This window comes from Typopeltis vanoorti, chromosome 14, assembly GCF_054136105.1.
Source record: "Typopeltis vanoorti isolate ZY-2024b chromosome 14, IOZ_Tvanoo_1.0, whole genome shotgun sequence".
Taxonomy (NCBI): Eukaryota; Metazoa; Arthropoda; class Arachnida; order Uropygi; family Thelyphonidae; genus Typopeltis; species Typopeltis vanoorti.
The window spans coordinates 64,632,833-64,645,814 of NC_143562.1; the positions used below are offsets into that span (position 1 = coordinate 64,632,833).

General features: G+C 33.2%; 1 protein-coding gene across 2 annotated transcripts in view; it reads left to right on the plus strand.

Annotated features, from left to right (window-relative positions):
• LOC150099547 (putative G protein-coupled receptor CG31760) overlaps nt 1-12,982 on the plus strand; it is a 365,151-nt gene that overhangs the window by 100,843 nt on the left and 251,326 nt on the right. For both annotated transcript variants that reach the window (XM_090403832.1, XM_090403834.1), the window contains exon 2: nt 4,177-4,280. The gene's annotated coding sequence lies outside the window, so the exon portion shown is untranslated. The remainder of the gene's footprint in view (nt 1-4,176; nt 4,281-12,982) is intronic.

Sequence of the window (12,982 nt, forward strand, 5' to 3'; positions counted from 1 at the left end):
ATTTCTGAAACAACACATATACAATGCTCGAAATATTTAACTTGGGAACTTATCGATAAACTAAAAACGAATTAGTCATTAATCATCCCTCGTTTTCCACATTTTGAATAATTACTCCTATTTATTTGATACGCGCTTTTAATTCCTTCTACTAATCCCCCTGCTTCTGAAAAAAGGCACTGTTACATAAAGATATCTCCCCGTTATACGCGTTTATAGTCAACAGGCACTCTTATTGAAAAAGAAGGGGAAAAACTATTATCAGTGTGCTACACATATCCTGATGAATTACGGAAAAGATTACAAGAACACAGATACGAGCAACGCGCATGCTCTCGGATGACTTCTTCTAGTGGCTTCCGGATGAGAATGATTTCATTCAACTACAGTGACATATTAGGCAAGGTTTCAAGAACAGAGTAAACACTGATTAACTGGCAAAGTGTTCGGTATACTTTATTATCTCTGCATAGTATTAGCATTTCAAGTGCGACATCTATTAGTTACGTAGTTTAAAACACGTAAAAGGGGAACATATTGATAAAATATTTTCATTGTTTAATTTAAACGCAAACAGTGATAATGAAATTGTCCATGTTCTGATGAAAGTCGCCACTAAAAACATTTCAAAACGCGGCGATGTGCAGTATGCATCTTTTCTAACACCTGATGATATGGTTGCTTTGCTAAAACACGAGAAGTATTACTTTACGCAGATTAGCTTACTTTTGCGCATCTAATCTGCGCAAAATACTTTTGCATGTTGCCCATTACTGTTACTGGATCACATGCAAAATCACTGTTATTGCAAACGACAGCAGCTAGATTGTTTATTATTGCTCTTAACTACTACTATGGCTTGATAATGTAACTCGTTTCTTCATTTTTGTATTATTCTGTATTTTTGGCAGTTATGTTTTGCCAGAAAACACCAGAATCTTCTATTTCTGTATCACTAATAGTATAATAGAATGCTTGATAATGGATTCTCGTTCGATTCTCGTCATGACGGGAGGAATCTTAATATGGACTTTTTCAATCGAAGGTGAGTTAGCCGATCTCATACGGAGGTAGCAGGGTTTTTTCTCCCGGAAACTCGGGTTTTTCATCCCACATACAGACAAATCTGCCCTCTAGCGTTGGCATTGATGTAGGTGGTTGGCAGTAGAGGTTCGGTGTAGTAGTGGAGACAGAGTGTTGTATAGTAGGTGTCCTCCCGCGATGAATCTTCGGACTCCTTGGAGGTGTCATGAATGAATAATAATAATAATAATAATATTATTATTATTATTAATTCCGAAATGGCAATATGACCGTGAATGTTATCATCTAGAAAGAATAATAGTAACTATAATATTCTAACCAACCAGAATTATAAAGTGCAAATGAGAAGGAAATGAACAAAAATAGGCCCACATTCTTATTTTCTGATTATCTCGTTTCCCACATAATTTAACTGAAAATCTATGACGGATATCCTCGTATCCTGGGAAGTGGTCCCAAGTCTCGGCACAGTAAATTAATCATTTCCCCGAGCTAACGAATAATTTGATGTCGCAAAAATCCCATCCCAGTGATTGTCCTGATAAAGCATGTGGCCATTCTGTATAAGCCTAGCTTTGATAACAATGAGCACTGGAAGAACGCTTAAATCTCGAGCGAGTTGTTCGCGTTCCTATTGTTGTAGAAGCTCAGTATAACGCAACAACTGAAATTAGCAAAGTATAATTCGCCGAAAATAGCCAGGATCGAACAAATCAGAGCAGCCTACTCAAACAAGAAGGAAGTTTTAAATGGCAGTAAATTAGTGACGAACGAAGATTTTTGCCGTTAGATTTGCTCCAATGACTTCAAAAGAAATTGCCATAAGGGAGTGTAGATAAAACTAATTTATTTACTCAATGATAAAATATTAATTTTTAGATTTTTATCAAGAAATCGATTTCTTGATAAAAACTCCCTTATGGCAATTTCTTGTATATACTGTATATATATACACAAGAAAATATGCTAAAAAAACTCTGTAATTAAATGTGCAGAAGCGAATTATATTATCTTTATTCTCAATTTATCTATAATAGCGACTAACTAGCCTTCGAGCGAAAAATATTTCATATTCAATTAAAATATTTTTATTTTAAATACAATTTTATATTTAGACATTTACTTTTTGCAGGATATACACCAGTTTGTGCTTACTACATATATCTGTTTAACAAAATCTGTTTATTAACACCCGAGTTAAACAGAATTTCTAAGATAAAAGAGGAGAGAGAGAGAGACGAGCGAGGTGTGTATGATTTGATCGCAGCGTGTCATATCAAATAATTACGAGGAATGACTGCAGACAGTCATAAAATGTTACATTTCGCAGTCGCATCTCTGTATAATGACTATTCTTTATCGCAAGAATTAAATATAGAGCCGTTTGGCATATGTAAGACATATGCCCAAAATAGAATAGATAAATTTTATTTTGCCTATTGCTTTCCGTTAAATGGTCCAGTTAATGGAGAGGGAAAGTTTAATACTCATCCGACAATATCAAATTCTTTAGATTCCATCACGCTAGGGAGAAATTGTTATCAGTGTTTAATCACTTTAGAAAAAACTGCAAAGCAATTAACCCATTATAATGAAAATTCAAAAAAAAAAAATTGCATTTCACAATTCGTTTTGTTAAAAAATAGAATCCTGAAGCAAAAAAAAAAGGTTCAAGTAATCTTGAATTTATGTACATACAGCAATAGCGTAGGTTCTTAAAAACTGTTAATTTACATGCAATGCAATCGTTCAGAAGTGAAATTTTTCGATTTTTTCGAATACCATCGCGACGTCAGTAAGAAATTTCGTTATTCAAACAACTCAACCGAGACTGGATTTTGAGAAAAATCTTACCAAGGAGTTTGTCAATGAAACTTGGGCCAATGTCTGTTTTATGTACTCCAAAACATAATTTTCCTTTGTTTAATTTTGCTACTATAGATGGTTGGAGTGAAATCAAAACTGGTACGATGCAACAAATTTTAACAGCAATTCTTAAACACCAAATTTCATTGCATTTCATCGAGGCAATGTACAATTAATAACAGCTCTTCAAACCGCTAAAAACTGGGAAAAAAATTAGAAAATAAAAAGAATGGAAACTTCGAAATTTTTTTTGCCAAGAAAATGATCCAGTTAAAACCAAAATTGACCTACAGATATATATATTCTTGTGTACATCCTAAATCCCAAATTTTATCGAATTACATCCAGATCGGTGTTACCGAAAAATGTGTATTACTCGCGTTTTTGTACTCTGCAAGAGGTGAACAGAAACGAAAATTAAGATGGCTCGACAGATTTTTGTAAAGATTCTAATCCGAATTTCAATTAAATACATTTGGCTACACGGAAAAACAAAATGAAATAATAGTTTTGGTTTGATTATAATTAACGACAGAAGCGACTGAGACTAGTATGCGAGGAATCTTTAGACCCGTAGTTTTAAAGGTTCCTTGCATCCCATGTAACTTTCATATACCCCGGTCTTTCCAACCAAAAGTAAATGTGCTATTGAATAAGTACTTGGGTATTTTTTAAACGTACGTAAAATGTTTAAGAACTCAATTTTGTAGACCACAGCATTATAGTTACTTGGTACTATATCTTGCTTTTTTTTTTGAAAGGTAAGAAAGAATATTACTGGATTACAGTAGTTTCACTGCTCGGTAAAAGGCTGCTTCGCTTTGTACCACTTTTTTTTTTACTTTGATCAATAAGTTCACGTACTATAAAAACCGAAAATAGCCAGGATCAAACAAATCAGAGCAGCCTACTCAAACAAGAAGGAAGTTTTAAATGGCAGTAAATTAGTGACGAACGAAGATTTTTGAATGATTTTTGAATAGTTACCTGTAGTTTTCCGAAATATTTTTTGAAATAATAAATTTAAAAAAAAAAGCCACTCAAACAACATTAATTAGACAATTCCTATTAATGAATTTTGTTACAATGTCAAATTCTTAAATAAAGTGGCATATACAAATTAATAAAATTTAACAAACAAGAGAAAATCTGAATATGTCTTCAACTTAATTTTCAACTGCAAAATTTTAAAAATGTATAAGCTTGAATTTAAGTGATTAAAATAATTACTTGTTAATCATGAAGCAAAAAATTTGTCTTTTTCAGAATACACATCGATACACGATCAGATACAGTGATATTTAATCCAAGGATTGAGTTCGTCCAACTCACGTCTGCTGAGCTGTGTGTGTATATATATATACATATGCGTAAGTATAATTAAAATGAACTTTTTTAATGCTTTAAAATTGATAAGTTAAAGTCAAATTTTACTCTTTTCTGCACGAATTACTGAACTTATTAAAATTATTCTTACAGTATTACGATTGTACTCTATATGATTGCACTTTTAGAACGATGACGTCAATCGCACAAAGATACTACAATCAGATCAGTAATGGACCACGTATTCTCAGAGCCATCCAAAATACTTCTCGGAAAATTTTTTTCATTTTTGTATTTTATTTTAATCAAATATATCTCATGTCAGCATTCAGGAGAGCTTTAATTACTCGCGGCCATTTTTTCCCTTTCTTACCACCTTATAAAGCAGACAGACGTGCAACGCACAATTAAGAAATTAATAATGCATGCACTACTCCTTCATTTACATGAACGACTTTCACGGAACTTATGCTAATCTCCAGGAAGCAGTTTCGGATGTTTGGGAACTTTTAAACTCTGGAGATGCGCAAACTTCTACCATCATAATAATATTTCTATGCATCAGATTTAGGAAGGATAGGCTCGTCTCCATTCAAGAAAGATAAATTTGCAAGCGATTAAAAAATCAACAAAGACGCTCGAATGTGAAAGCTGCAAGGAGCGAGCAATCATAAGAAAAGATCTTAATTAATATCTTCCGTATAAAGAAAGATACGATGGATCAACGCGAAAAATTATCTATCCCAAAAAAACGAAAAATATATTAATTATTAAAATAATAAGTAAATAAATAAACACATTTACATATAAAATTACAATATTAATATTCTCAAATGTATGTTTTAAATGTATTTAAATTACTGCACAATCTACTTTCGACAATCTAATTATAGCCTTTACTGCATAGGATTATTTATTATTTACAAATACATTTATATTCATATATACGTTTTTTCATAAATGTGCTTGCTTTTAGTGAAAGCATATGAATAAACAGTTCACTAAGATCTTTTTAGTCCTATTGCGGCACTGTTCTTCGGACTAATAACTGCTTTGGAACTGTTCTTAATACTTGCAAATCATGAACATTTACTTATGATTTCTTTCAGTAACATATTTTGTAGCAGACCGTCCCAAACATATCGAGACAAAACGTTAACAGGTAACTGTTATTTGTCATCATATGGTTCCTGTCTATAATATATATGAACAGTTTTTTACCTCGGGGATAATAATATACTGTATATTAAGGATACCAAGTAATTTAATAAACTTGGTTTTTTTACTCCTTCTCCCAAGTAATGTATAACAGTACACATCTGACTAAGAGATGTATACTGTTATACATTATGGGTGGAGGGGGGTCACTACCCAGACCGGTTTCAACCTTTTTTGAGGTCTCCTCAGTGAGTAGCTAGACCCTGAAATAGCAAGGTATTTAAGGGTCTAGCTACTCACTGAGGAGACCTCAAAATTACCTTTATATCACCTTTATATTATATTTTTTTAGTAATACAGAGCCTTATCAACTTTACCTATACAAGTTGCTTTTACTTTGAATAAGAAACTCTGGATGAGATAAAGATGTAAAAAGTTTATTATCTTGGGGATAATATATATTAACGATACCAAGTAATTTCATAAACTTGGTTTTTTTAAAACTTTTCACATCTTTATCTCATCCAGAGTTTCTTATTCAAAGTAAAGGAAACCTTGTAGCAACTTGTATAGGTAAAGTTGATAAGGCTCTCTATTACTAAAAACCTTGGTATTTCAGGGTCTAGCTACTCACTGAGGAGACCTCAAAAAAGGTTGAAACCGGTCTGGGTAGTGACCCCCCCCCACCCATAATGTATAACAGTATACATCTCTTAGTGAGATGTGTTTTACATTATGGGAAATACTAAGAATAGTGATCGGATCTTTACCCACCTTTACAACGAGTTGCCCAGCTGTTGCACTACCTTTAGACTTGAACTACGTTCAGGCGCAAACTTAACTGTTTGCTTACTTGGGAGAAGGAGTAAAAAAAACCAAGTTTATAAAATTACTTGGTATCCTTTATATATATATATTCATCCCCAACATCAAGTCAGTCGGTCTGGACCTGTGGCTATTGGCTTTGTTTTTCTTCAAATGTGTATATTTCCCTATCACAAACAAATCACAAAGACATTTTGGGAGCACTGTCCATTTTCCATCTTAGACTGAATTCAGTTTCCTGGTAGAATGTGAGGATAATAATAAAACTAGTGCTAAAAATGAAAATTTTTTTTTTTTTAATTTCAAAACATTTTCTTACTTTAAATGCATTTTCGTGTAATGACATTATGTCGCACCTTCATATCCGTAGTCAAAGCGAGCTTAAAACATTACGAGATGTTCGCTTATGTACAGTTTTGTCATAAATACTATCCCATAAATAAATGAGAAATTAATTAGAAAGTTTGTCTAAAAGTGGAAACTGATATGTTCAGGAAATATTAATATTCAAATGATAAAATATTAGAAATTCCATTTATTATATCTTTTAAATAGCAATGTTTCCTACACATCAGTAAATCTATATCGGAAGTTATGCTTTTATTTCGTTCGTTGAATATAGCATATTAAGCAAAATAATATTCATAGATATGTAATACTGAAGAGTATGCTACTTACCACATTTAAAAGCAGCACTGCTCGAAATGTAGTTCGCCCACCACTACTTTCCAGCAATATTGTTCTTGACGGTCCATATATATCATTACTTGGAATAAATAGAGGATTTGTTTCATAATAATGTGCATTACGCTGAGAAAAATGCTATTTTAACTAAAATTACACATAATTCTACTAAATATATATATTGAAAGAAATAGTTTGCAGGAATATATATATATATATATATATATATATATATATATATCACCAAAAAATTTCAGCGGAAAATGACTGACTGTTTGGCATAGATCAGTTTTGATACTTCATGTCTATGACTGTACCCAGGAGAAATGAAACATTTTCAAAGTATTTTTAATATAAAAAGTAAAAAAGCATGAAGTTCAACATACTTCATACCTTGCAGCGAAAGGTCTTCAAGTTTTGATTCAAGGTTTGCTTTCTGCGGAAGGTGTATGTCACTAACCTGACAACTGCATCCGCAGAAAGAGCCATTAATATAATATTTGAGAATCAGTTGTCAGGCTAGTGCCATACACCTTCTGTCCAAAAAGACACCGAACTTTTCGAAAATATTAGAAACTAGTAGCATCACCTGTTGCATCTTTTTGTTGTCGAAAGTGGCAACCTTCATTAGTACTGTGTCAACTGTTTATAACATGTGTTTCATTAGAAGCCGAGTTATAGTGCCAAGAGTGACTGTGTTTTGACGAACGGTCGGAAAATGAGTTTCAAACAGAGAGCTGCGATTGACTTGTGTTAAATTTGATAAATGTTTTACCGAAACGCATCAAATGTTTCAAAAAGCACACGGTGATGAATGCTTATCCCAGTACCCAAGTTTACGAGTGGTTTAAGCGATTTTTTCAAAATGGTCGTGAGACGCTTGAGGACGACGAAAAGCCGGGCCGTCCAAAAACTGGACTGAGCGAAGTTAGCATCCAAAAAGCGCGTGATTTCATCAAAGAAAACCCGAAATTGTCCGTGAGATTGATTGAAGATGAATTGAGGATTCCAAAATCAACTGTACACAACATTTTCACCGAGAGTTTGGTCAAAATGTTGAATTGAATTGAAGATTTGTTCCCCACAAGTTGACCGACGACCAAAAAATGTAGCGAATTGAACACTGCAAGCACCTCATTAGAACCGCTCGTAAGGCCTCAAACTTCCTTGAAACGATCGTTACTGGTGACGAAAAGTGGCGTTTTGAGTATGAGCCCGAAACAAAGCGCCACAGTGCTGAGTGGAGACCATCAGAAGAGGGGCATCCGAAAAAAAGTCGCTTGGAGAAGTCAAAAGGAAAGACAATGCTGATTTGTTTCTACGATTCCAAGGACATTATCCACAAAGAATTCGTTCCGCCTGGCCCAACGGTCAATGGTGAGTTTTATTTCGAAGTTTTGAAATGATTGATAGCGATAAATCTGCAGCTGCATGAGTAATGAACGTTTCAGTGACTTAATCTCATCATGATGGGATCCAAATGATCACTTGTCTTGCTAATATAATATAATAAAGTTAAAAACTCGGCATTATCTAGTAAATGAATACAGTACTGCAGTACGCATTATCTGAGTACCATAGCTTATACTTCCGAAATATCAATTACTTTTTATTTGAGTTACAAAACTTTCTCTTAGGCATTCTCAGAGTTCGGTTGAAGGGAATTAATCGAAAAAGAAGATCAGATAGATCTCCATGTGCTAATACCAAATCATGATTATAATCACCATTTCATAGTTTATTAGTTAGTTATTTATTGCAAAACAAAAATAAAAAGAGGATTTCACTGTGTGAGTGTGTGTGCACGCGCACTAGTTCTAAATGGCCAGCCTGAATGGTCAAACTGATAGTGCTTTCCAACTTCTAGGCTGCGAGTTCGAACTACACTATAGAATGGATGACTAAACCACAGTTAGAGCTTGCAACTTATAACAAGTCTGTCATAAACAGATTTTTGGATTTCTCCCTTTTGACCTCTGATTTATATAAACAAATATCGATGATATTTGTTTATATAAATAAAATGTTTCCATGGAGCTTGGGGGAGAGACAATTCTGAACAGAATGAACCTGTTATTCTGACTTGGAAATTATTTAAATAAATACCGATTTCTTAATGTGCCTTTCATAGGCGTCAGATATATATATATATATATATATATATATATATATATATATAATTGCTAGAGGTGACTTAAGTAACTCGTCATTACTTTCTGATGTGTTTTTTTTTTCTTTACAAAAAAAAACGAATACAGCGCTCTTGCTTCCTGTTTGCGAAGAAAAGAACGGAATATTATCAATTTCTAATCAAAATTGTGTTTTCTGAGCTGTGTGGACTGGTAAATCCGTTGTATTTTTTTCAGATGTTTAGCGAGTATTTTCTTCAGTTTCACAGGATGCCAAATTTCTATCGTACGCATAGAAAACTCTGCTCTGGAGAGCAATTTTTATTTAAAATTGCTTTTTTTTGAATCTTTATCAAAATTTGTCGAATCAGTTCAGTTTTTATTTATTTAAAACTGATTTAAATAACCGTTGTTGAAAAAAGTTGGTACCTAATGTATTAACTCCATTAGGTTTTCTGAATTTAAAATGGTACTAAAACAACTGCGGAAGGGAAGCACTTGAGAAAACTATCTAAAACATTTACGTTACGATTTTAGAATTAATATAAAGAAATTATACATTTTTAGAAAATAAAAACTTCCAAAATCTGCAAATAAACTAATTACTGCCATCACCAGAGCACTTATTTTAGGTTACCGTGTCGCAATTAGTTACCTCACAGTATGCGCGAGTGTTCTCTAAAGATTATAGGCGATGATAATCAACAAAACAGACGTGTGGGATGACAAGCATGTCTCAACAAGCGCAATAAGTAAGGTAAAAAATATTACTTAACAAAAAAAAAATAGACAGAATTGGCATTTCGTAAATAAAAGTGATGACTAAACAAAAGCTTCTGAATTTTTTTTTTTTTTTTTTTTTTTTTTTTTTTTTTTTTTTTTACAATTAACGACCAAAATTTGTCACTTCTCGCGAGGAAAAGACAAGCGCTTTTTTAAACGGCAACGAAATGTTGGAAATGTAAATTTATGATCAGAATATGCTTTAAATAGCAACGTGCTTTCCCTAGAAGAGAATAGTGTTGCAAAACATCCCTTTTCCCAATTCTCTTTGATGGTTGTATCTTTAAGGCAAAAATTACAGCAGTACTAGCTGCAACAAATGTAAGTTGGAAATAAGAGTTTATGATGAGGATATGAAGAAATTTGAACAACATTTTAAGTTTCTAGCATGCATTTCTCTGTATTCATGTAGCACCCATGGAAGATTAGGCTAAAGAATGAGTCTCCGTTCGATATTAACCGGTTACAAAGGTGCACTAAAGTTTTTTTCTTATGCGAAAAAGATTGTTTTGAGCAATGAATGGCAACTAAGGTTATGAGGCCAACGTATTATGTCTGTTAATTGCGTTTTTTCTTCTGACAGAGTTGTTTGTTTTTCGGCATAATAAAATACTCTCATTCGGTAAGCCAGGCTACCTCACCTTCAGTTAAAATGACCTTATAAAGTTTATTTACTCCCGAGAAGGTATTCGAACCCAGACCTTTACAACAACCGGTATCCGACTGAGGCTCTGGGAAAACAACGCTTGAATCCCTAATCTGATAGATACATTCGCTTCTATTAAGGCCTAAACCTTAATATTGAACAGTATAATTGTATCTCAGTTTCAGCCTTATGAGTTGTTTCCTCATACAAACCGATCTTGTTTTAAGAATGTAAGAGCCAGAGTAAATAAAGCCTTCAATTTTTGCACTAAATGGGTGCAGGTGTCAATTCACCTTACCTAATGGATTACTACAAAATCATATTTAGTTTCCAGATACATTAATTGAAACTTGCTTTTTTTTTTAAACTTTTAATCTCCTCTTCCCAACCCCACATATACATACAATAGTGAGGTATTACAGCATTTTAACATCCTTTGCAGTGTGGGATTGATATAACAAACGTAAAATATCCAGACTTGATAGTCCATGTTTATTATGTCAAACATTACTTATAATTTATGATACTAGGCTTCCAAAATAAACAAAAAATAAATAAATAAAATAACGCAGCCAATTGCTTTTATTTACAACCGAAGAGAATTAAATGTATTATATTAAAAAAATAGTAAACACTTAGAAAAGAATAAAGATACATAAATAAAACGAAAGAAATATACTACTTTTTTTTCAGAGACATCGGTCTTTATTTTTAATCCATGTGTCTTTCCATATAACGTTCTTTATTAACATATAGCAGAAGAAGTATGAGGTTCTCTAACGGTCGCTTCAATGTCACTATAATCGATTTTCTTTTCTTTTCTAGCGTGTATTACCTTGTGTACTGTGTAACCATTGTAATGACGCAGTATGACCTTTGCTGCTCTTGAGCCAATAAACCATAAACCAACGAACCTTCTAGAATGCATTTGTTTCCAATTCTTGTAAGAGACAGCAGAATACAAAGAACAGTACAAAAAAAAAGAAAGTACAATGGTACAAAAGATCCTTTGTTTGATTATATTCTAAGATATTAGCTTTCTTTAATGTGATAAATCCTACATGTTAAGTATAAAAAATTCGTCCTTTCAATGGCGGGTTTACGGTTAATCCTCCAATTCGTTCATTTGAAATGCATTTCGGCATGTATGGAACAGCTTTCGACGATAAGTTTTGATTGTTTATACTTACCAAAAAGAACTACTTGCTGTTCTTATTGGTCAGGTGTTAATCGGACAGTGTCATTAGATATGAAGTCCAGTGTGTTGTGAAATTACACACGAGTTTATTGCACTGATAAGAAACAATATCCTATCTCGATATGAAGAAAAAAAAAATACTGAGCTAGCCAAGTTGTTATAATTACTTCAATATTATTATTCAGAGGCAGGGTACTTTTAAACCAGGGTGACAAACGATATATATATATATATATATATATATATGAACAGCCAAAGGCTTCAATTCGGCGACACGAACTTATTTAAGTAAAGTTAATTTAAGTTAACTTAAATAAGTTCATGTCGTCGAATTGAAGCCTTTGGCTCTTCATATAATTAGTAATTTATTAGGACACCTTCTTGGCAATTCTGATAGAAGGGATGTAAGTTCTGTTCACTACAAACTTGGTATTAACTAGGTCTACCTACTCACTGATGAGACCTCAATAAAGGTTGAAACCGGTCTGGGTAGTGACCTTCCCTCATAATGTAGAACAGTAATACAGCTCCTAGGAGCTAAGTTCACATTATGGGTAAATACCAAGAATAGTAATCGGAGCTTGCTCCACCCTTACTATGAGTTGCCTCAGTTTGCACTACCAAATGGGTCAGGTGTTGCACTATCCAGATATTTGCTTATGCTTGGAATCGCCGAACTTTATATAGCTTCTATATTCGGCATGAAACTCTGAGTTTCTTATTCGGCTAAGAAACAATATGGGATGTAATATCCCTTAACTTAAGATATATATAAGACATTGGGAACGCAGAAATGATAAATAAAGTGGTAATAAAATTACAAAACTTTTTATATTATAATAATTATAAAATAAAAACGACGAGAAATTTAAGTTATATTAAACAAAAACGCTGTTTTTGAATCAACGTGCAATGTGTAAGGTCGCAATGTGGGTAAGTCCACTGATTGTTTTGTCAAAAGAGAAACATTTCATAAAATACTGGGCAGGTGTGAAATGATTCCGAGTCAATGACAAACGAACTTATTCGATTATTTTTATTTTACTCATTTCATAAAATAATGCGATACAAAAATCATATCGCACATAGCTGACATGCCGTAAGGAGATGTCACAGAGATCCAGATGATCAGTGGAGATGACATTCGATGTGTATCCTTTGTGTAGGACCAGTAGCTGATGATACTACGATACAATGTTTTCGACAGCAGAACGCAACTGATCTGTACTAATTTCTGCCCTCTGTGAAATGTTGATGCAATAATTGTTGAACGTCACGTTCCCACTTTCTATGCGGGAAGTACTTCATCTTGCATCAACGCTG